This window comes from Anomaloglossus baeobatrachus, chromosome 6 (genome assembly GCF_048569485.1).
Source record: "Anomaloglossus baeobatrachus isolate aAnoBae1 chromosome 6, aAnoBae1.hap1, whole genome shotgun sequence".
Taxonomy (NCBI): domain Eukaryota; kingdom Metazoa; phylum Chordata; class Amphibia; order Anura; family Aromobatidae; genus Anomaloglossus; species Anomaloglossus baeobatrachus.
Genome location: NC_134358.1, coordinates 184,513,536 through 184,537,050, shown reverse-complemented (window position 1 = coordinate 184,537,050; position 23,515 = coordinate 184,513,536).

The window sequence follows — 23,515 nt, the reverse complement described above, 5'->3', positions numbered from 1 at the left end:
CTTGTACATAGGGGGCAGTATTATAGTAGTTATATTCTTGTACATAGGGGCAGTATTATAGTAGTTATATTCTTGTACATAGGGGGCAGTATTATAGTAGTTATATTCTTGTACATAGGGACAGTATTATAGTAGTTATATTCTTGTACATAGGGACAGTATTATAGTAGTTATATTCTTGTACATAGGGACAGTATTATAGTAGTTATATTCCTGTATATAGGGGGCAGCATTATAGTAGTTATATTCTTGTACATAGGGGGCAGTATTATAGTAGTTATATTCTTGTATATAGGAGCAGTATTATAGTAGTTATATTCTTGTACATAGGGGGCAGTATTATAGTAGTTATATTCTTGTACATAGGGGCAGTATTATAGTAGTTATATTCTTGTACATAGGGGGCAGTATTATAGTAGTTATATTCTTGTACATAGGGACAGTATTATAGTAGTTATATTCTTGTACATAGGGACAGTATTATAGTAGTTATATTCTTGTACATAGGGACAGTATTATAGTAGTTATATTCTTGTACATAGGGGCAGTATTATAGTAGATATATTCTGGTACATAGGGGGCAGTATTATAGCAGTTATATTCTTGTACATAGGGGCAGTATTATAGTAGTTATATTCTTGTACATAGGGGGCAGTATTATAGTAGTTATATTCTTGTACATAGGGACAGTATTATAGTAGTTCTATTCTTGTACATAGGGACAGTATTATAGTAGTTATATTCTTTTACATAGGGAGCCCCATCCTACTTTACTCCATCCTGCCCTGTCCCGCACCACACCCTTCACTGTTTTGCTCCATGCTTCCGTGTTCCCTCACCACGCCCTGCCTCGCCCCATCATGCTCTGTCCCTCACCACGCCCTGCCTCGCCCCATCATGCTCTGTCCCTCACCACGCCCTGCCTCGCCCCATCATGCTCTGTCCCTCACCACGCCCTGCCTCGCCCCATCATGCTCTGTCCCTCACCACGCCCTGCCTCGCCCCATCATGCTCGGTCCCTCACCACGCCCTGCCTCGCCCCATCATGCTCTGTCCCTCACCACGCCCTGCCTCGCCCCATCATGCTCTGTCCCTCACCACGCCCTGCCTCGCCCCATCATGCTCTGTCCCTCACCACGCCCTGCCTCGCCCCATCATGCTCTGTCCCTCACCACGCCCTGCCTCGCCCCATCATGCTCTGTCCCTCACCACGCCCTGCCTCGCCCCATCATGCTCTGTCCCTCACCACGCCCTGCCTCGCCCCATCATGCTCTGTCCCTCACCACGCCCTGCCTCGCCCCATCATGCTCTGTCCCTCACCACGCCCTGCCTCGCCCCATCATGCTCTGTCCCTCACCACGTCCTGCCCTGCCTTTTCCCATCCAGCTCTTGTCTCTCCACCACCCCCCACCCTGCCTCGCCCCCTTCTTCCCTGTCCCTCCACCCCGGTCCTCCCCCCCTCGCCTTATCTGTGGGGCCTTTATCTTCTTAGTCTCTGTATATGGTGGGGCCTTTATATTGTAAGGCTTCTTTCACACTGCGCTTTGTTAATTACAGCCAATGGCCCTGTCGGCGCATGCATCCGGAACCTGCTTTGCGGGGTGGGGGAGGAGCGGTTCGGACGGATGCCCCGTCGGTACCTGTGAACGTAAGGTAAAATGCAGTGTGAAAGGAGCCTAAAGGCCCCGTGACACGCAGCGATATCGCTAGCGATCATTCCCGCCCCCGTCGTTTGTGCATCGTGGGCAAATCGCTGCCCGTGGTGCACAAAATCGTTAGGAGCCGTCACACTACTTACCTGCCTAGCGACGTCGCTGTTGCCGGCGATCCGCCTCCTTTCTAAGGGGGCGGTTCCTTCGACGTCACAGCTGCATCACTAAGAGGCCGCAAATAGAATCGGAGGGGCGGAGATGAGCGGGACGTAACATCCCGCCCACCTCCTTCCTTCCGCATTGCCGGCGGCCGCAGGTAAGCTGTAGTTTGTCATTCCCGCGGTGTCACACGTAGCGATGTGCGCTGTCCCGGGAACGACGAATAACCTGCGTCCTCAACAATCAACGATTTTTTGAAAAGGAACGACGCGTCAACGATGGACGATAAGGTGAGTATTTTCCATCGTTAACGGTCAGTCATTGGTGTCACACGCAACGACGTCGCTAACGATGCCAGATGTGCGTCACGGAATCCGTGACCCTGGCGATATATCATTAGATATTGCATGTGGTGGGGCCTTTATCTTCTTAGTCTCTGTATGTGGCGGGGCCTTTATCTTGTGAGTCGCCTTATGTGGCGGGGCCTTTATCTTGTGAGTCGCCTTGTGTGGCGGGGCCTTTATCTTGTGAGTCGCCTTGTGTGGCGGGGCCTTTATCTTGTGAGTCACCTTGTGTGGCGGGGCCTTTATCTTGTGAGTCACCTTGTGTGGCGGGGCCTTTATCTTGTGAGTCAACTTGTGTGGCGGGGCCTTTATCTTGTGAGTCACCTTGTGTGGCGGGGCCTTTATCTTGTGAGTCGCTTTGTGTGGCGCGGCCTTTATCTTGTGAGTCGCCTTATGTGGCGGGGCCTTTATCTTGTGAGGTGCCTTATGTGGCGGGGCCTTTATCTTGTGAGTCACCTTGTGTGGCGGGGCCTTTATCTTGTGAGTCACCTTGTGTGGCGGGGCCTTTATCTTGTGAGTCACCTTGTGTGGCGGGGCCTTTATCTTGTGAGTCACCTTGTGTGGCGGGGCCTTTTCCTTCTTCCGTCTCGGTCCGTTATTCTCAGGTAGTGCTGGATTCGGGGCGGACGGCTCCGGCGCACTCTCATCTGCTGTTAGCGGAGCTTCTTGTCTCTGCAGCAATTGCTCTGCCAGATTCTCATCCGCCATCTGCTGTTCCTGGAAAGTCACAGAGAAGCCGAGACTGGAGTCATCCTGAAGTAAAGCCCCCGTACACGTAGCATGGCGGTCCGCCGAGCGATGGCCCAGCTGGCAGCCATCCCACCCGTCTCTACAGAGCGCTCCGGTGTTCTCTATATCCAGGGAACTAAGGGTCTACCGTCCGAAATCAGCTCTGGAGGTGACTGGAGAATAAGACACGAGGTAACAGCAGAATAGTGACTGCAGCTCTGGAGGTGACTGGAATATAAGACACGAGGTAGCAGCAGAATAGTGACTGCAGCTCTGCAGGTGACTGGAGAATAAGATACGAGGTAACAGCAGAATAGAGACTGCAGCTCTGGAGGTGACTGGAGAATAAGACACGAGGTAACAGCAGAATAGTGACTGCAGCTCTGGAGGTGACTGGAGAATAAGATACGAAGTAACAGCAGAATAGTGAGTGCAGCTCTGGAGGTGACTGGAGGATAAGACATGATGTAACAGCAGAATAGTGAGTGCAGCTCTGGAGGTGACTGGAGAATAAGACACGAGGTAACAGCAGAATAGTGACTGCAGCTCTGGAGGTGACTGGAGAATAAGACATGAGGTAACAGCAGAATAGTGACTGCAGCTCTGGAGGTGACTGGTGAATAAGACATGAGGTAACAGCAGAATAGTGAGTGCAGCTCTGGAGAATAAGACACGAGGTAACAGCAGAATAGTGAGTGCAGCTCTGGAGGTGACTGGAGGATAACACATGATGTAACAGCAGAATAGTCACTGCAGCTCTGGAGGTGACTGGAGGATAACACATGATGTAACAGCAGAATAGTGACTGCAGCTCTGGAGGTGACTGGAGGATAACACATGATGTAACAGCAGAATAGTCACTGCAGCTCTGGAGGTGACTGGAGGATAATACATGGCGTAACAGCAGAATAGTGACTGCAGCTCTGGAGGTGACTGGAGGATAATACATGGCGTAACAGCAGAATAGTGAGTGCAGCTCTGGAGGTGACTGGAGAATAAGACACGAGGTAACAACAGAAGAGTGACTGCAGCTCTGGAGGTGACTGGAGAATAAGATACGAGGTAACAGCAGAATAGTGAGTGCAGCTCTGGAGGTGACTGGAGGATAAGACATGATGTAACAGCAGAATAGTGAGTGCAGCTCTGGAGGTGACTGGAGCACAGGCTGTGATGTGAGGGCCTGGGTGCAATCATTTCAGGGTTTCGCTCTTTGTCAGACGTTTCTGCCTCCAGATGTGCGGACATTGTGATTATGCGGATTAGTCCCGGCTCCGCCGCCCCTCGCTGTTTCCCGCGGTCCTGACAGCTGGAGATCCGCCTTATAAAACTCAAAGTCGGGGAAGGTTAATGTGACTGTGGCGACGTCAGCGAAACCACAGGAGCCGCCGGAACAATCCGTCGTGGAGGACGATCAGACGCTGAATTCAGTGAAATAGAAGGAAGCAGCGCCAGGAGACTTAGTGGACGCTGCGCGGGATCCGTGGGGGATGAGTCTCCTCCGGACAGAGCTGAGGCCACCATCACCGCGACCACCGGAACAGCTCCTCTATATCCATCCAAGTAGATTGTAACTGTTAATACCATGAATATGGGCAGGGCCTGTGCTCGGTGCTGAGGCCTGTGCTCTGGGGTGGGGCCTGTGCTCTGGGGCAGGGGCCTATGCTCGGGGGTGAGGATTGTTCTCTGGGGTGGGGTCTGTGCTCTGGGGTGGGGCCTGTGCTCAGAGGTAAGGCCTGTGCTTTAGGGTGCGGCCTGTGCTCAGAGGTGAGGCCTGTGCACTGGGGTGGGGCCTGTGCTCTGGGGCAGGGTCCTATGTTCTGGGACAGGGGCCTGTGTTTTGGGGCAGGGTCCTATGCTCGGGGGTGAGGCCTGTTCACTGGGTGGGGCCTGTGATCTGGGACAGGAGCCTAGGCTCCAGGGTGAGGCCTGTGCTCAACGGTGAGGCCTACACTCTGGGGTGGGGCCTGTGCTCAGAGGTGAGGCCTGTGCTCTGGGGTGGGGCCTATGCTCCAAGGCGGGGTCCTATGTTCTAGGGCAGGGGCCTTTGCTCGTGGGGTGAGGCCTGTGCTTGGGGGTGGGGGCCTGTGCTCTGGAGTGAGGCCTTTGCTCTGGGGCCGGAGCCTGTGCTTGGGGGTGAGTCCTGTGCACTGGGGTGGGGCCTATGCTCTAGGGCGGGGTTCTATGTTCTGGAGCAGGGTCCTGTGTTTTGGGGTGAGGCCTATGCTTGGGGGTGGGGCCTATGCTCTAGGGCGGGGTCCTATGTTTTTGGGCAGGGGCCTTTGCTTGGGGGGTGAGGCCTGTGCTTGAGGGTGGGGGCCTGTGCTCTGGAGTTGGAGCCTGTGCTCAAGGGTGAGGCCTGTGCTCTGGGGTGAGGCCTATGCTCTAGGTCAGGGTCCTATGTTCTGGAGCAGTGGCCTGTGCTCAGGGGGTGAGGCCTATGCTTGGGGGTGGGGGCCTGTGCTCGAGGGTGAGGCCTGTGCTCTGGGGTGAGGCCTATGCTCTAGGTCAGGGTCCTATGTTCTGGAGCAGTGGCCTGTGCTCAGGGGGTGAGGCCTATGCTCTAAGGTTGGGTCTTGTGTTCTGGAGCAGGGGCCCTTGCTCAGGGGGTGAGGCCTGTGCTTGAGGGTGGGGGCCTGTGCTCTGGAGAGAGGCCTTTGCTCTGGGGTGGGAGATTGTGCTCGAGGGTGAGGCCTGTGCTCTGGGGCAGGGTTCTATGTTCTGGGGCAGGGGCCTGTGCTCGGAGGTTAGGCTTATGCTCTGGGGTGGGGCCTATGCTCTAGGGCGGAGTCATATGTTCTGGGGCAGGGGCCTTTGCTCGGAGTGTGACGCCTGTGTTTGGGGGTGGGGGCCTGTGCTCAATGGTGAGGCCTGTGCTCGGGTGCGGAAGGCGGTGCTCGGGGATGAGGCCTGTGCTCGGGGGTGGGGCCTGTGCTCAGCGGTGGGGGCGTGTGGTCGGACAACTGCCGCTTCGTACTAAGACCCTCACCAATTCCGGCTATGAAGGGGTTACAGATTGGATTTTTCCACTTAGTGATATGTGGAGAGGCTGGTGACAACCAATATGGCCGCTGTCACTGTCCTGAGTGGCGGCTCCACCTCTGGTGCAGTAATAGATTCCGATCCCTCAGTACTAGACGGAGGGGAACACAGAGGGCCAGAAGATGAGCAGAAGCGGAGGAACGCAGGGGCTCACCCTTCACTGGTCACTAGGTCCCCTCACCCATCTCTAGTCACCAGGACTCCTCACCCATCTCTGGTCACTGGGACCCCTCACCCATCTCTGGTCTCCGCGGCCCCCACCCGTCTCTGGTCTCCGCGGCCCCTACCCGTCTCTGGTCACCGGGGCCCCTCACCCTTCTCTGGTTACCGGGGCCCCTCACCCATCTCTAGAGCACCTCACCCATCCCTGGTCACCAGGGCCTCCCACCTGTCTCTGGTCACAAGGGCCCCCCACCCATCTTTGGTCACCTGGTCCATCTCGCCCCATGTCCCTCTCGGCCCCTGGTCCCTCTCGCCCTGTGTTCCTCTCGACCCCATGTCCCTCTCGCCCCACATCCCTCTCGGCTCCTGGTCCCTCTCTCCCTGCATCCCTCTTGCCCCCATGTCCCTATTGACCTCTAAGGTTGTCGCCCTGTGTCCCTCTCAGCCCCTGGTCCCTCTCGCCCCCATGTTCCTTTTGCTCTCTTGCCTCCATGTCACTCTTGCCACTATGTCCCTCTCCTCCCCATGTCCCTCTTGCCCCCTGGTCCATCTCTCCCCGTGTACCTCTTGCCCCCAGGTCCCTCTCAGCCCTATGTTCCTCTCACCACATGTCCATCTTGGCCCCTGGTCCTTCTTGCCCCGCATATCTCTTGTCCCCATGTCCCTCTCGCCCCCATATCCATCTTGCCGCATGTCCCTCGTGCCCTCATGTCCCTCTTGCCCCCATGTCCCTTCAGCCCTATGTCCCTCTTGCCCCCATGTCCCTTTTGACCCCTGAGGTTCTTGCCCCATGTCCCTTTCGCCCTGTGTACCTCTCAGTCCTGTATCACTCTTGCCCCTGTGTCCCCCTAGGCCCCATGTCCCTTTGGGCCCCTGGTCCTTCTCGCCCCATATCCCTCTGGGCCCTGGTCCTTCTCACCCCGCATCCCTCTTGTCCCCATGTCCCTCTCTCCCCCATGCCCCTCTCGCCCCATATCCCTTTTGTCCCCTGATCCTTCTCGACATGCATACCTCTCGCCCCGTGTCCCTGTTGCTCCCATGTCACCCCTTCAGACCCAATGTCCCTCTCGGCTCCTGGTCCCTCTCTGCCCTGCATCCCTCTCGCCCTACATCCCCCTTGGCCCCGCATCCTTCTCACCCTACATCCCTCTTGGCCCCGCATCTCTCTCAGCCCCTGGTCCTTCTCACCCTGCATCCCTCTTGCCCCCATATTCCTCTTGCCCCCATGTCCCCCTCGGCCCCATATCTCTCTCGTCCCATGTCCTTTTTGGCCCCTGGTCCTTCTCACCCTGCATACCTCTCGCCCCACGTCCCTCTTGCCCCCATGTCCCCCCCTCAGCCTCAATGTCCCTCTCGCCCCAATGTCCCTCTCTGCCCCGCATCCCTCTCGCCCTACGTCCCTCTTGTCCCCGCATCCCTCTCAGCCCCTGGTCCCTCTCACCCCCATGTCCCTTGGCCCTGGTCCCTCTCACCCTGCATTCCTCTTGCCCCATGTCCCTTTTGGCCTCTGGTGCTTCTCACCCCGAATCCTTCTCACCCTGCTTCCCTCTCACCCCCATGTCCCTCTCTCCCCGCGTCCCTCTTGGTCTCATTTCCCCCTTGGTCCCATATCCCTCTTGGACCCTTGTCCTTCCTGCCACACATCCCTCTCACCCCCATGTCCCCCCCTCGGCCCCATGTCCCTCTCAGCCCCATGTCCATCTCGTCCTATGTCCCTCTTGGCCCCTGGTCCTTCTCGCCCCCATATCCCTCTCAGCCACTGGTTCTTCTCACCCCATGTCACTCTCGCCCCCATGTCCCCCTTGTTCCCTGGTACTTCTCGCCCTGCATCCCTCTTGTCCTGTGTCCCTCTTGGCCCCATGTCCCTCTCGCCTCCATTTCCCTCTTGGCTGCTGGTCCCTCTTCCCTCCATGTCCCTCTTGGCCCCTGATCATTCTCGCCCCGCATCCCTCTCAGCTTTTCAGCCCCTGGTTCCTCTCACTCCATGTCCCTCTTGGCCCTTAGTTCCTCTCACCCTGCGTCCCTCTTGCCCCCATGTTCTTCTTGGCCCCATGTCCCTCTCGTCCCCATGCCCCTCTTTTGGTGTTGGTCCTTATCGCCCCGCACCCCTCTTGCCCCATTTTCCTCTCGGCCCCTGATCCCTCTCGTCCCGCATCCTTCTCACCCTGCCTGCCTCTTGCCCCCATGTCCATTTTGGCTCCTGGTCCCTCTTGCCCCATGCTCCTCTCACCCTGCGTCCCTCTTGCCCAATGTTCTTCTCACCCTGCATCACCTCGGCCCATGTTCCTCTCGGCCCCTGGTCACTCTTGCCCTGCATCCTTCTCACCCCGCCTGCCTCTTGCCCCCATGTCCCTTTTGGCTCCTGGTCCCTCTTGCCCCATGTTCCTCTCACCCCGCGTCCCTCTTGCCCAATGTTTCTCTCACCCTGTGTCCCTCTTGCCCTGCGTCCCTCTTGCCCTGCGTCCCTCTCGCCCTGCGTCCCTCTCGCCCTGCGTCCCTCTCGCCCTGCGTCCCTCTTGCCCTGCGTCCTTCTTGCTCTGCGTCCCTCTCGCTCTGCGTCCCTCTCGCCCTGCGTCCCTCTCGCCCTGCGTCCCTCTCGCCCTGCGTCCCTCTCGCCCTGCGTCCCTCTCGCCCTGCGTCCCTCTTGCCCTGCGTCCTTCTTGCTCTGCGTCCCTCTCGCTCTGCGTCACTCTCACCCTGCGTCCCTCTCACCCTGTCTTCCTCTTACCCAATGTTCCTCTCACCCCGTGTCCCTCTTACCCAATGTTCCTCTCACCCGCGTCCCTCTCACCCTGCGTCCTTCTTGCCCTGCTTCCTTCTTGCTCTGCGTCCCTCTCACACTGCGTCCCTCTCACCCTGTGTCCCTCTTGCCCAATGTTCCTCTCACCCCGCGTCCTTCTCACCCTGCGTCCCTCTTGCCCAATGTTCCTCTCACCCCGCGTTACACTCACCCCGCGTCCCTCTCACCCTGCGTCCCTCTCGCCCTGCGTCCCTCTCACCCTGCGTCCCTCTCACCCTGCGTCCCTCTCACCCTGCGTCCCTCTTGCCCAATGTTCCTCTCACCCTGCGTCCCTCTCACCCTGCGTCCCTCTCACCTGGTCCCTCTCACCTGGTCCCTCTCACCCTGCGTCCCTCTCACCTGGTCCCTTTCGCCCTGCGTCCCTCTCACCCTGCGTCCCTCTCACCTGGTCCCTCTCACCTGGTCCCTCTCACCCTGCGTCCCTCTCACCTGGTCCCTTTCGCCCTGCGTCCCTCTCACCCTGCGCCCCTCTTGCCCTGCGTCCCTCTCGCCCTGCGTCCCTCTCGCCCTGCGTCCCTCTCGCCCTGCGTCCCTCTTGCCCTGCGTCCTTCTTGCTCTGCGTCCCTCTCGCTCTGCGTCACTCTCACCCTGCGTCCCTCTCACCCTGTCTTCCTCTTACCCAATGTTCCTCTCACCCCGTGTCCCTCTTACCCAATGTTCCTCTCACCCGCGTCCCTCTCACCCTGCGTCCTTCTTGCCCTGCTTCCTTCTTGCTCTGCGTCCCTCTCACACTGCGTCCCTCTCACCCTGTGTCCCTCTTGCCCAATGTTCCTCTCACCCCGCGTCCTTCTCACCCTGCGTCCCTCTTGCCCAATGTTCCTCTCACCCCGCGTTACACTCACCCCGCGTCCCTCTCACCCTGCGTCCCTCTCGCCCTGCGTCCCTCTCACCCTGCGTCCCTCTCACCCTGCGTCCCTCTCACCCTGCGTCCCTCTTGCCCAATGTTCCTCTCACCCTGCGTCCCTCTCACCCTGCGTCCCTCTCACCTGGTCCCTCTCACCTGGTCCCTCTCACCCTGCGTCCCTCTCACCTGGTCCCTTTCGCCCTGCGTCCCTCTCACCCTGCGTCCCTCTCACCTGGTCCCTCTCACCTGGTCCCTCTCACCCTGCGTCCCTCTCACCTGGTCCCTTTCGCCCTGCGTCCCTCTCACCCTGCGCCCCTCTCGCCCTGCGTCCCTCTCGCCCTGCGTCCCTCTCGCCCTGCGTCCCTCTCGCCCTGCGTCCCTCTCGCCCTGCGTCCCTCTCGCCCTGCGTCCCTCTCACCCTGCGTCCCTCTCGCCCTGCGTCCCTCTCGCCCTGCGTCCCTCTCACCCTGCGTCCCTCTCACCCTGCGTCCCTCTCACCTGGTCCCTCTCACCTGGTCCCTCTCACCCTGCGTCCCTCTCACCTGGTCCCTTTCGCCCTGCGTCCCTCTCACCCTGCGTCCCTCTCACCTGGTCCCTCTCACCTGGTCCCTCTCACCCTGCGTCCCTCTCACCTGGTCCCTTTCGCCCTGCGTCCCTCTCACCCTGCGCCCCTCTTGCCCTGCGTCCTTCTCGCCCTGCGTCCCTCTCGCCCTGCGTCCCTCTCGCCCTGCGTCCCTCTTGCCCTGCGTCCCTCTCGCCCTGCGTCCCTCTCGCCCTGCGTCCCTCTTGCCCTGCGTCCCTCTTGCCCTGCGTCCCTCTTGCCCTGCGTCCCTCTTGCCCTGCGTCCCTCTCGCCCTGCGTCCCTCTCGCCCTGCGTCCCTCTTGCCCTGCGTCCCTCTCGCCCTGCGTCCCTCTCGCCCTGCGTCCCTCTTGCCCTGCGTCCCTCTTGCCCTGCGTCCCTCTTGCCCTGTGTCCCTCTCGCCCTCCGTCCCTCTTGCCCTGCGTCCCTCTCGCCCTGTGTCCCTCTCGCCCTGCGTCCCTCTTGCCCTGCGTCCCTCTTGCCCTGCGTCCCTCTCGCCCTGCGTCCCTCTCGCCCTGCATCCCTCTCACCTGTTCCCTCTCACCCTGCGTCCCTCTCACCTGGTCCCTCTTGCCCTGCGTCCCTCTTGCCCTGCGTCCCTCTTGCCCTGCGTCCCTCTCGCCCTGCGTCCCTCTTGCCCTGCGTCCCTCTTGCCCTGCGTCCCTCTCGCCCTGCGTCCCTCTTGCCCTGCGTCCCTCTCGCCCTGCGTCCCTCTCGCCCTGCGTCCCTCTCACCTGTTCCCTCTCACCCTGCGTCCCTCTCACCTGGTCCCTTTCGCCCTGCGTCCCTCTCGCCCTGCGTCCCTCTCACCTGTTCCCTCTCAACCTGCGTCCCTCTCACCTGGTCCCTTTCGCCCTGCGTCCCTCTCGCCCTGCGTCCCTCTCGCCCTGCATCCCTCTCGCCCTGCGTCCCTCTCGCCCTGCGTCCCTCTCGCCCTGCGTCCCTCTCACTCTGCGTCCTTCTTGCCCTGCGTCCCTCTCGCCCTGCGTCCCTCTCGCCCTGCGTCCCTCTTGCCCAATGTTCCTCTCACCCCGTGTCCCTCTTGCCCCCAGGACTCTTCGGCACAGATTCTATCACAGAGAAAACATTTTTATTCCACTGTGACCCCAAATATTTGACCCCGACAGATCCACTGCTCTGCTCCCCGCCCTAAACCTTCACACGAGGAAAACACCGTCATCACAGAGGGATATAAAGAAATAAGTGCCCCCAGCCCTGCCTCCTGACCAGCACTCAGAGGGTTACTACACCTACCATTGCCCCAATAATGAGCCATAGAGCCAAATGCTCTCCCAGCTGAGGGGTTGTTACAATGTATCAGTGGGCAGACATTTTTCCGTCCTGGGCTCCAGGCTGATGTCTCTCTACCTGCCCTGATACATTGTAACAAGACCTCAGCTATCGGCTACGGTTTCCTTAATCTTTTCTTTTACATCTTGTCTCGTCTTCCTCAACTCTGTGCCGCCCTCTTGTGGAAAACTGGATTATTACACCGTACCGTGCGGGAAGTAAGGTTTTGGTGCTGTGTTATCCGGCTGAAAAGTGATTGAGAAACAAAATTATAATCTTGTAGCTGTGATACCTTTTAATGGCAACAAAATTAAAATATGATGATGTTATAAAGCAGCTTCCAGACATCTCCGGTCCCTTAACCCAACCCCAAAATATATGAAGGAGCTGAAAAGAGTCATAAGACGTCTGGGTTCAGATTCCACAAACGTTCTGGACCTAATACCTGAGAATCCAAGGATGGGAGTTTTCTATACGCTACCCAAGATTCATAAACCAGGTACCCCAGGGAGGCCGATCATCTCAGGGGTGGGAACAATCACCGAAAAACTCTCTGGTGGGTAATGTCCTCAAGCCACTGGTAAGGAAGACCACCAGCTATATACAGGACACCACTGACCTTTTGAAAAAGCTATCTACAATAGGTCCCCTAGCTACCCGAGAGTACCATCTTGGATGGATGGATGGTACCATGGATGTGGAATCCTTAAACTCTAACATCCCACATGAAGATGGAGTAACCGCCTGCCGAATGGTCCTTGTAGCCAATGGGATCCCTCCGGAGTCTGTATAAGACTCGCCAGATTCATCCTCACACACTTCTTCTCTTTTGGCGAGGAGCGATATCTACAACGCACAGGAACGGCTATGGGCGGCAGAATGGCACCGCAGTATGCCAACCTCTTCATGGCTAAACTGGAAAATGACTTTTTAGGATCCGGCTCCCTCAAGCCATTGGCCTATTTCCGTTTCATCGATGACATCTTAATAATCTGGACCGAGTCTGAACAAGAGCTTCTAAAATTCCATGAAAAATTCAGTGCATTTCATCCAACCATAAATTTGACATTGGACCACTCAAAAACAGAAATCACCTTCCTGGAGACCACCTTAAAAAAATCATAATGGTTCAATCCAGACCTCGGTGTATCGGAAGCCTATTGACCGTCCCACATACCTCAGATGGGACAGCTTCCACCCCAAACACATCAAAAAGTCCACTGTCTACAGCCAGGCCCTCAGATAGAATCGCATCTGTTCCTGCAGACAGGGATGAACACTTAACCCATCTTAAGAAGACATTTCTAAACCAAGGCTCCTGCCCCACCTCCATAGATGACCAGATCATGAGGGCAACAAGGACCCCTAGAAGTGAACTGCTTCAATACAAACAGAGGGAAATAGTGGAGTACCTCTGGTGGTGACCTACAACCCACAGCTGGAGGTGCCGAGAAGAACGGCCAAGAAACGTCACCACATTCTACACAAGGATGACCGGTTATACACAATGTTCAAAGATCCTCCATTGCTACAGGCATCCTCCTAATTTAATGAGCATCATGATTCGAAGCTCGATGCCTTCAGACACACCAAGAGGAACTTATCCCTGAAATGCTGCAAAACCTGCACTCATGTAGAGACCAAAGACCGGATACAGATCCCCAACACACAGAAGGACTATAAGATCCCCGGGACAGTCACATGCTCCTCTTCTAATGTGGTGTACTTAATCCTGAGCACTATATGTCCTATTGGGGGTCTCTATGTTGGAGAAACAGGACAGAGACTGAGAGCGAGGATGAGATCTCACCGCCACACAATTACAGACAAAAAAATCCATTACCTGTGGCCAAACATTTCTGTGCTTCAGGACACAACATAAACCACATGAAAGTCGTCATATTAAAAGGCAACTTCAGATCACAAAATCATCGCAGGGTCTGGGAGACAAATTCATTACAATGTTTAAATCTGTGGACCCAGGACTCTACCTGTCAGGAGGACTTATGGCCCACTACAAAATCTGAGGAGTTTGCTCCACAGATGGTGAGGGCACCAGACCTCTGATCCTACATGGACTCTGCTCCAGAGATGGTGAGGGCACCAAGCCTCTGATCTTACACGGATTCTGCTCCACAGACGGTGAGGGCATCAGGCCTCTGATCCTACATGGACACTGCTCCACAGACGGTGAGGGCACCAGACCTCTGATCCTACATGGACTCTGCTCCAGAGATGGTGAGGGCACCAGACCTCTGATCTTACATGGACTCTGCTCCAGAGATGGTGAGGGCACCAGACCTCTGATCTTACATGGACTCTGCTCCAGAGATGGTGAGGGCACCAAATTTCTGATCTTACATGGACTCTGCTCCACAGAGGGTGAGGGCTCTCTAAGCACAATGTATATGTAAATGCCCTTTTATTATACCATCCCTCTGCTGTTTGTATATATTTGTGTTTCTTCAGATACTTGGTCACACCTCGCCTGAGGAAGAGACCTGAGACGTCTGGAAATCTGGCTTGCATCACCATTTTATGTTGCCATTAAAAGGTATCACAACAAGATTATGATTTTGTTTCTCTCACAGAGAACAATCAATCAAAAATTCACAGGAAACCCCACAGTAATAGGACAGTGAGCTGCGAATGACTGGGTGATGGTGTGATGTCATATGGTGTGATGTCATACGGTGTGATGTCATGGGGTGTGATGTCATGGGGTGTGATGTCATGTGATGTCATACAGTGTGATGTCATGCGGTGTGATGTCATGGAGTGTGATGTCATGGGGTGTGATGTCGTGGGGTGTGATGTCATGGGGTGTGATGTCATGTGATGTCATACAGTGTGATGTCATGTGGTGTGATGTCATGGGGTGTGATGTCATGTGGTGGGATGTGTCGTGAGGTGTGATGTCCTGCGGTGTGATGTCGTGGGGTGTGATGTGTCGTGGGGTGTGATGTCATACAGTATGATGTCACGGTGTGTGATGTCGTGAGGTGTGATGTCATGTGATGTCATACAGTGTGATGTCATGTGGTGTGATGTCGTGGGGTGTGATGTGTCGTGGGGTGTGATGTCATGGGGTGTGATGTCATACAGTGTGATGTCATGTGGTGTGATGTCGTGGGGTGTGATGTCGTGGGGTGTGATGTGTCGTGGGGTGTGATGTTGTGGGGTGTGATGTGTCATGGGGTGTGATGTCATGGGGTGTGATGTCATACAGTATGCTGTCATGGTGTGATGTGTCGTGGGGTGTGATGTCATGAGGTGTGATGTCATGCGGTGTGATGTCATGCGGTGTGGTGTCATGTGATCATATCAGCAGGCATGTTCTGTCATCTGTACCATCTTCTTCTTTTCTTGATCGGTCGCTGGTTCGGGGCAGTCGCGTCGTCCTAATCCCAGAATCTCAGCACACCTCCTCCCCGCAGCGCGGCCTCTCACATTCTGCCCGTGGTTATTGTATATTTTTTGGACTGTTCACCTGGGGTCCGGCAGCTGGGGGGCCGTACAGGCAGAAGCCCGGGTATACGCTTATATACTCAGTATCAGGGTGTCTCCAGACACAGATGAGGTACGGGGCGGACGCACTACAAACAATCGGAATTCTTCATTGTTTTTTTAGAAAAATACAAATTGTAAATGTTGATTGGCGTCTGCCTCCACACGTCAGTGTATACGTGATCCGTGAGAACACAAGATATTCACAAAACAGTGGAGACTGACATCCACCTGCAGACCCCGGGTGTAAGGTTTGTCCCGCAGCCTCTTCTTCTGCCTATGCAGAGTGCTGGCTGCTGCAGGGGCCGGCGCCTCCTCTCATGTTTATGTATAGATCACTCCTGTATCTAGTATCTGCCCCTTCCTGATTTCTTTTTCGTTTCCATGTTTCTCACTTCAATGTTTCCAATCACCAAAGAAACATCAATACAAGAGAAAGAAAAGACGAGTAACACAAAAGGGACATCACAGGAGCCATGGGGGCGACAGTATATACATCACAGGGGAGGCCGGGGGCGACAGTATATACATCACAGGGGAGGCCGGGGGCGACAGTATATACATCACAGGGGAGGCTGGGGGCGACAGTATATACATCACAGGGGAGGCTGGGGGCGACAGTATATACATCACAGGGGAGGCTGGGGCGACAGTATATACATCACAGGGGAGGATGGGGGCGACAGTATATACATCACAGGAGGGGCTGGGGGCGACAGTATATACATCACAGGGGAGGCTGGGGGCGACAGTATATACATCACAGGGGAGGATGGGGGCGACAGTATATACATCACAGGAGGGGCTGGGGGCGACAGTATATACATCACAGGGGAGGCTGGGGGCGACAGTATATACACCACAGGGGAGGCTGGGGGGCTACAGTATATACATCACAGGGGAGGCTGGGGGCTACAGTATATACATCACAGGAGGGGCTGGGGGCGACAGTATATACATCACAGGAGGGGCTGGGGGCGACAGTATATACATCACAGGGGAGGCTGGAGGCTACAGTATATACATCACAGGGGAGGCTGGGGGCGGCAGTATATACATCACAGGGGAGGCTGTGGACGACAGTATATACATCACAAGGGAGGCTGCGGGCGACAGTATATACATCACAGGGGAGGCTGGGGCTACAGTATATATATCACAGGGGAGGCTGGGGGCGACAGTATATACATCACAGGGGAGGCTGGGGGCGACAGAATATACATCACAGGGAAGGCTGGGGCGACAGTATATACATCACAGGGGAGGCTGGGGGCGACAGTATATACATCACAGGAGCCATGGAGGCGACAGTATATACATCACAGGGGAGGCTGGGGGCGACAGTATATACATCACAGGGGAGGCTGGGGGCGACAGTATATACATCACAGGGGAGGCTGGGGGCGACAGTATATACATCACAGGGGAGGCTGGGGGCGACAGTATATACATCACAGGGGAGGCGGGGGGCAACAGTATATACATCACAGGGGAGGCTGGGGGCGACAGTATATACATCACAGGAGCCATGGGGGCGACAGTATATACATCACAGGGGAGGCTGGGGGCGACAGTATATACATCACAGGGGAGGCTGGGGCGACAGTATATACATCACAGGGGAGGCTGGGGACGACAGTATATACATCACAGGAGCCACGGGGGTGACAGTATACAAATCACAGGGGAGGCTAGGGGCGACAGTATATACATCACAGGGGAGGCTGGGGGCGACAGTATATACATCACAGGGGAGGCTGGTGGCGACAGTATATACATCACAGGAGCCATGGGGGCGACAGTATATAAATCACAGGGGAGGCTGGGGGCGACAGTATATACATCACAGGGGAGGTTTGGGGCGACAGTATATACATCACAGGGGAGGCTGGGGGCGACAGTATATACATCACAAGAGACATGGGAACGACAGTATATACATCATAGGGGAGGCTGGGGGCAAGAGTATATACATCACAGAGGAGGCTGGGGGCGACAGTATATACATCACAGGGGAGGCTGGGGGCTACAGTATATACATCACAGGGAAGGCTGGGGGCGGCAGTATATACATCACAGGGGAGGCTGGGGGCAACAGTATATACATCACAGGAGGGCCTGGGGGCGACAGTATATACATCACAGGGGAGGCTGGGGGCTACAGTATATACATCACAGGGGAGGCTGGGGGCTACAGTATATACATCACAGGGGAGGATGGGGGCGACGGTATATACATCACAGGGGAGGCTGGGGGCGACAGAATACACATCACAGGGGAGGCTGGGGGCGACAGTATATACATCACAGGGGAGGCTGGGGGCGACAGTATATACATCACAGGAGAGGCTGGGGGCGACAGAATACACATCACAGGGGAGGCTGGGGGCGACAGTATATACATCACAGGGGAGGCTGGGGGCGACAGTATATACATCACAGGGGAGGCTGGGGACGACAGTATATACATCACAGGGGAGGCTGTGGACGACAGTATATACATCACAGGGGAGGCTGCGGGCGACAGTATATACATCACAGGGGAGGCTGGGGCTACAGTATATATATCACAGGGGAGGCTGGGGGCGACAGTATATACATCACAGGGGAGGCTGGGGGCGACAGAATATACATCACAGGGGAGGCTGGGGCGACAGTATATACATCACAGGGGAGGCTGGGGGCGACAGTATATACATCACAGGAGCCATGGAGGCGACAGTATATACATCACAGGGGAGGCTGGGGGCGACAGTATATACATCACAGGGGAGGCTGGGGGTGACAGTATATACATCACAGGGGAGGCTGGGGGCGACAGTATATACATCACAGGGGAGGCTGGGGGCGACAGTATATACATCACAGGGGAGGCTGGGGGCGACAGTATATACATCACAGAGGAGGCTGGGGGCGACAGTATAAACATCACAGGGGAGGCTGGGGGCGACAGTATATACATCACAGGGGAGGCTGGGGGCGACAGTATATACATCACAGGGGAGGCTGGTGGCGACAGTAAATACATCACAGGGGAGGCTGGGGACGACAGTATATACATCACAGGTGAGGCTGAGGACGACAGTATATACATCACAGGGGAGGCTGGGGTCGACAGTATATACATCACAGGGGATGCTGGGGGCGACAGTATATACATCACAGGGGAGGCTGGGGGCGACAGTATATACATCACAGGAGCCATGGGGGCGACAGTATATAAATCACAGGGGAGGCTGGGGGCGACAGTATATACATCACAGGGGAGGCTTGGGGCGACAGTATATACATCACAGGGGAGGCTGGGGGCGACAGTATATACATCACAGGAGACATGGGAACGACAGTATATACATCATAGGGGAGGCTGGGGGCGAGAGTATATACATCACAGAGGAGGCTGGGGGCGACAGTATATACATCACAGGGGAGGCTGGGGGCGACAGTATATACATCACAGGGGAGGCTGGGGACGACAGTATATACATCACAGGGGAGGCTGGGGACGACAGTATATACATCACAGGGGAGGCTGGGGGCGACAGTATATACATCACAGGGGAGGCTGGGGGCGATAGTATATACATCACAGGGGAGGCTGGGGACGACAGTATATGCATCACAGGAGCCATGGGGGCGACAGTATATACATCACAGGAGGGCCTGGGGGCGACAGTATATACATCACAGGGGAGGCTGGGGGCTACAGTATATACATCACAGGGGAGGCTGGGGGCTACAGTATATACATCACAGGGGAGGATGGGGGCGACGGTATATACATCACAGGGGAGGCTGGGGGCTACAGTATATACATCACAGGGGAGGATGGGGGCGACAGTATATACATCACAGGAGAGGCTGGGGGCGACAGAATACACATCACAGGGGAGGCTGGGGGCGACAGTATATACATCACAGGGGAGGCTGGGGGCGACAGTATATACATCACAGGGGAGGCTGGGGACGACAGTATATACATCACAGGGGAGGCTGTGGACGACAGTATATACATCACAGGGGAGGCTGCGGGCGACAGTATATACATCACAGGGGAGGCTGGGGCTACAGTATATATATCACAGGGGAGGCTGGGGGCGACAGTATATACATCACAGGGGAGGCTGGGGGCGACAGAATATACATCACAGGGGAGGCTGGGGCGACAGTATATACATCACAGGGGAGGCTGGGGGCGACAGTATATACATCACAGGAGCCATGGAGGCGACAGTATATACATCACAGGGGAGGCTGGGGGCGACAGTATATACATCACAGGGGAGGCTGGGGGTGACAGTATATACATCACAGGGGAGGCTGGGGGCGACAGTATATACATCACAGGGGAGGCTGGGGGCGACAGTATATACATCACAGGGGAGGCTGGGGGCGACAGTATATACATCACAGGGGAGGCTGGGGGCGACAGTATAAACATCACAGGGGAGGCTGGGGGCGACAGTATATACATCACAGGGGAGGCTGGTGGCGACAGTAAATACATCACAGGGGAGGCTGGGGACGACAGTATATACATCACAGGTGAGGCTGAGGACGACAGTATATACATCACAGGGGAGGCTGGGGTCGACAGTATATACATCACAGGGGATGCTGGGGGCGACAGTATATACATCACAGGGGAGGCTGGGGGCGACAGTATATACATCACAGGAGCCATGGGGGCAACAGTATATACATCACAGGGGAGGCTGGGGGCAACAGTATATACATCACAGGGGAGGCTGGGGGCGACAGTATATACATCACAGGAGCCATGGGGGCGACAGTATATACATCACAGGGGAGGCTGGGGGCGACAGTATATACATCACAGGGGAGGCTGGGGCGATAGTATATACATCACAGGGGAGGCTGGGGACGACAGTATATAAATCACAGGGGAGGCTAGGGGCGACAGTATATACATCACAGGGGAGGCTGGGGGCGACAGTATATACATCACAGGAGCCATGGGGGCGACAGTATATAAATCACAGGGGAGGCTGGGGGCGACAGTATATACATCACAGGGGAGGCTTGGGGCGACAGTATATACATCACAGGGGAGGCTGGGGGCGACAGTATATACATCACAGGAGACATGGGAACGACAGTATATACATCATAGGGGAGGCTGGGGGCGAGAGTATATACATCACAGAGGAGGCTGGGGGCGACAGTATATACATCACAGGGGAGGCTGGGGGCGACAGTATATACATCACAGGGGAGGCTGGGGACGACAGTATATACATCACAGGGGAGGCTGGGGACGACAGTATATACATCACAGGGGAGGCTGGGGGCGACAGTATATACATCACAGGGGAGGCTGGGGGCGATAGTATATACATCACAGGGGAGGCTGGGGACGACAGTATATGCATCACAGGAGCCATGGGGGCGACAGTATATACATCACAGGGGAGGCTAGGGGCGACAGTATATACATCACAGGGGAGGCTGGGGGTGACAGTATATACATCACAGGGGAGGCTGGGGGCGACAGTATATACATCACAGGGGAGGCTGGGGACGACAGTATATACATCACAGGAGCCATGGGGGCGACAGTATATACATCACAGGGGAGGCTGGGGGTGACAGTATATACATCACAGGGGAGGCTGGGGGCGACAGTATATACATCACAGGGAAGGCTGGGAGCGACAGTATATACATCACAGGGGAGGCTGGGGACGACAGTATATACATCACAGGGGAGGCTGGGGGCGACAGTATATACATCACAGGGGAGGCTGGGGGCGACAGTATATACATCACAGGAGAGGCTGGGGGCGACAGTATATACATCACAGGGGAGGCTGGGGGCGACAGTATATACATCACAGGGGAGGCTAGGGGCAACATTTTATACATCACAGGGGAGGCTGGGGGCGACAGTATATACATCACAGGGGGGGCTGGGGGCGACAGTTTATACATCACAGGGGAGGCTGGGGGCGACAGTATATACATCACAGGGGAGGCTGGGGGCGATAGTATATACATCACAGGGGAGGCTGGGGACGACAGTATATGCATCACAGGAGCCATGGGGGCGACAGTATATACATCACAGGGGAGGCTAGGGGCGACAGTATATACATCGCAGGGGAGACTGGGGGTGACAGTATATACATCACAGGGGAGGCTGGGGGCGACAGTATATATATCACAGGGGAGGCTGGGGACGACAGTATATACATCACAGGAGCCATGGGGGCGACAGTATATACATCACAGGGGAGGCTGGGGGTGACAGTATATACATCACAGGGGAGGCTGGGGGCGACAGTATATACATCACAGGGGAGGCTGGGGGCGACAGTATATACATCACAGGGGAGGCTGGGGGCGACAGTATATACATCACAGGGGAGGCTGGGGGCGACAGTATAAACATCACAGGGGAGGCTGGGGGCGACAGTATATACATCACAGGGGAGGCTGGGGGCGACAGTATATACATCACAGGGGAGGCTGGTGGCGACAGTAAATACATCACAGGGGAGGCTGGGGACGACAGTATATACATCACAGGTGAGGCTGAGGACGACAGTATATACATCACAGGGGAGGCTGGGGTCGACAGTATATACATCACAGGGGATGCTGGGGGCGACAGTATATACATCACAGGGGAGGCTGGGGGCGACAGTATATACATCACAGGAGCCATGGGGGCGACAGTATATACATCACAGGGGAGGCTGGGGGCAACAGTATATACATCACAGGGGAGGCTGGGGGCGACAGTATATACATCACAGGAGCCATGGGGGCGACAGTATATACATCACAGGGGAGGCTGGGGGCGACAGTATATACATCACAGGGGAGGCTGGGGCGACAGTATATACATCACAGGGGAGGCTGGGGACGACAGTATATACATCACAGGAGCCACGGGGGCGACAGTATATAAATCACAGGGGAGGCTAGGGGCGACAGTATATACATCACAGGGGAGGCTTGGGGCGACAGTATATACATCACAGGGGAGGCTGGGGGCGAAGGTATATACATCACAGGAGACATGGGAACGACAGTATATACATCATAGGGGAGGCTGGGGGCGAGAGTATATACATCACAGGGGAGGCTGGGGGCGACAGTATATACATCACAGGAGCCATGGGGGCGACAGTATATAAATCACAGGGGAGGCTGGGGGCGACAGTATATACATCACAGGGGAGGCTTGGGGCGACAGTATATACATCACAGGGGAGGCTGGGGGCGACAGTATATACATCACAGGAGACATGGGAACGACAGTATATACATCATAGGGGAGGCTGGGGGCGAGAGTATATACATCACAGAGGAGGCTGGGGGCGACAGTATATACATCACAGGGGAGGCTGGGGGCGACAGTATATACATCACAGGGGAGGCTGGGGGCGACAGTATATACATCACAGGGGAGGCTGGGGACGACAGTATATACATCACAGGGGAGGCTGGGGACGACAGTATATACATCACAGGGGAGGCTGGGGGCGACAGTATATACATCACAGGGGAGGCTGGGGGCGATAGTATATACATCACAGGGGAGGCTGGGGACGACAGTATATGCATCACAGGAGCCATGGGGGCGACAGTATATACATCACAGGGGAGGCTAGGGGCGACAGTATATACATCACAGGGGAGGCTGGGGGTGACAGTATATACATCACAGGGGAGGCTGGGGGCGACAGTATATACATCACAGGGGAGGCTGGGGACGACAGTATATACATCACAGGAGCCATGGGGGCGACAGTATATACATCACAGGGGAGGCTGGGGGTGACAGTATATACATCACAGGGGAGGCTGGGGGCGACAGTATATACATCACAGGGGAGGCTGGGAGCGACAGTATATACATCACAGGGGAGGCTGGGGACGACAGTATATACATCACAGGGGAGGCTGGGGGCGACAGTATATACATCACAGGGGAGGCTGGGGGCGACAGTATATACATCACAGGAGAGGCTGGGGGCGACAGTATATACATCACAGGGGAGGCTGGGGGCGACAGTATATACATCACAGGGGAGGCTAGGGGCAACATTTTATACATCACAGGGGAGGCTGGGGGCGACAGTATATACATCACAGGGGGGGCTGGGGGCGACAGTTTATACATCACAGGGGAGGCTGGGGGCGACAGTTTATACATCACAGGGGAGGCTGAGGGCGACAGTATATACATCACAGGTGAGGCTGGGGGCGACAGTATATACATCACAGGGGAGGCTGGGGGCGACAGTATATACATCACAGGAGACATGGGGGCGACAGTATATACATCACAGGGGAGGCTGGGGGCAACAGTATATACATAACCGGAGACATGGGGGCGACAGTATATACATCACAGGAGAGGCTGGGGATGACAGTATA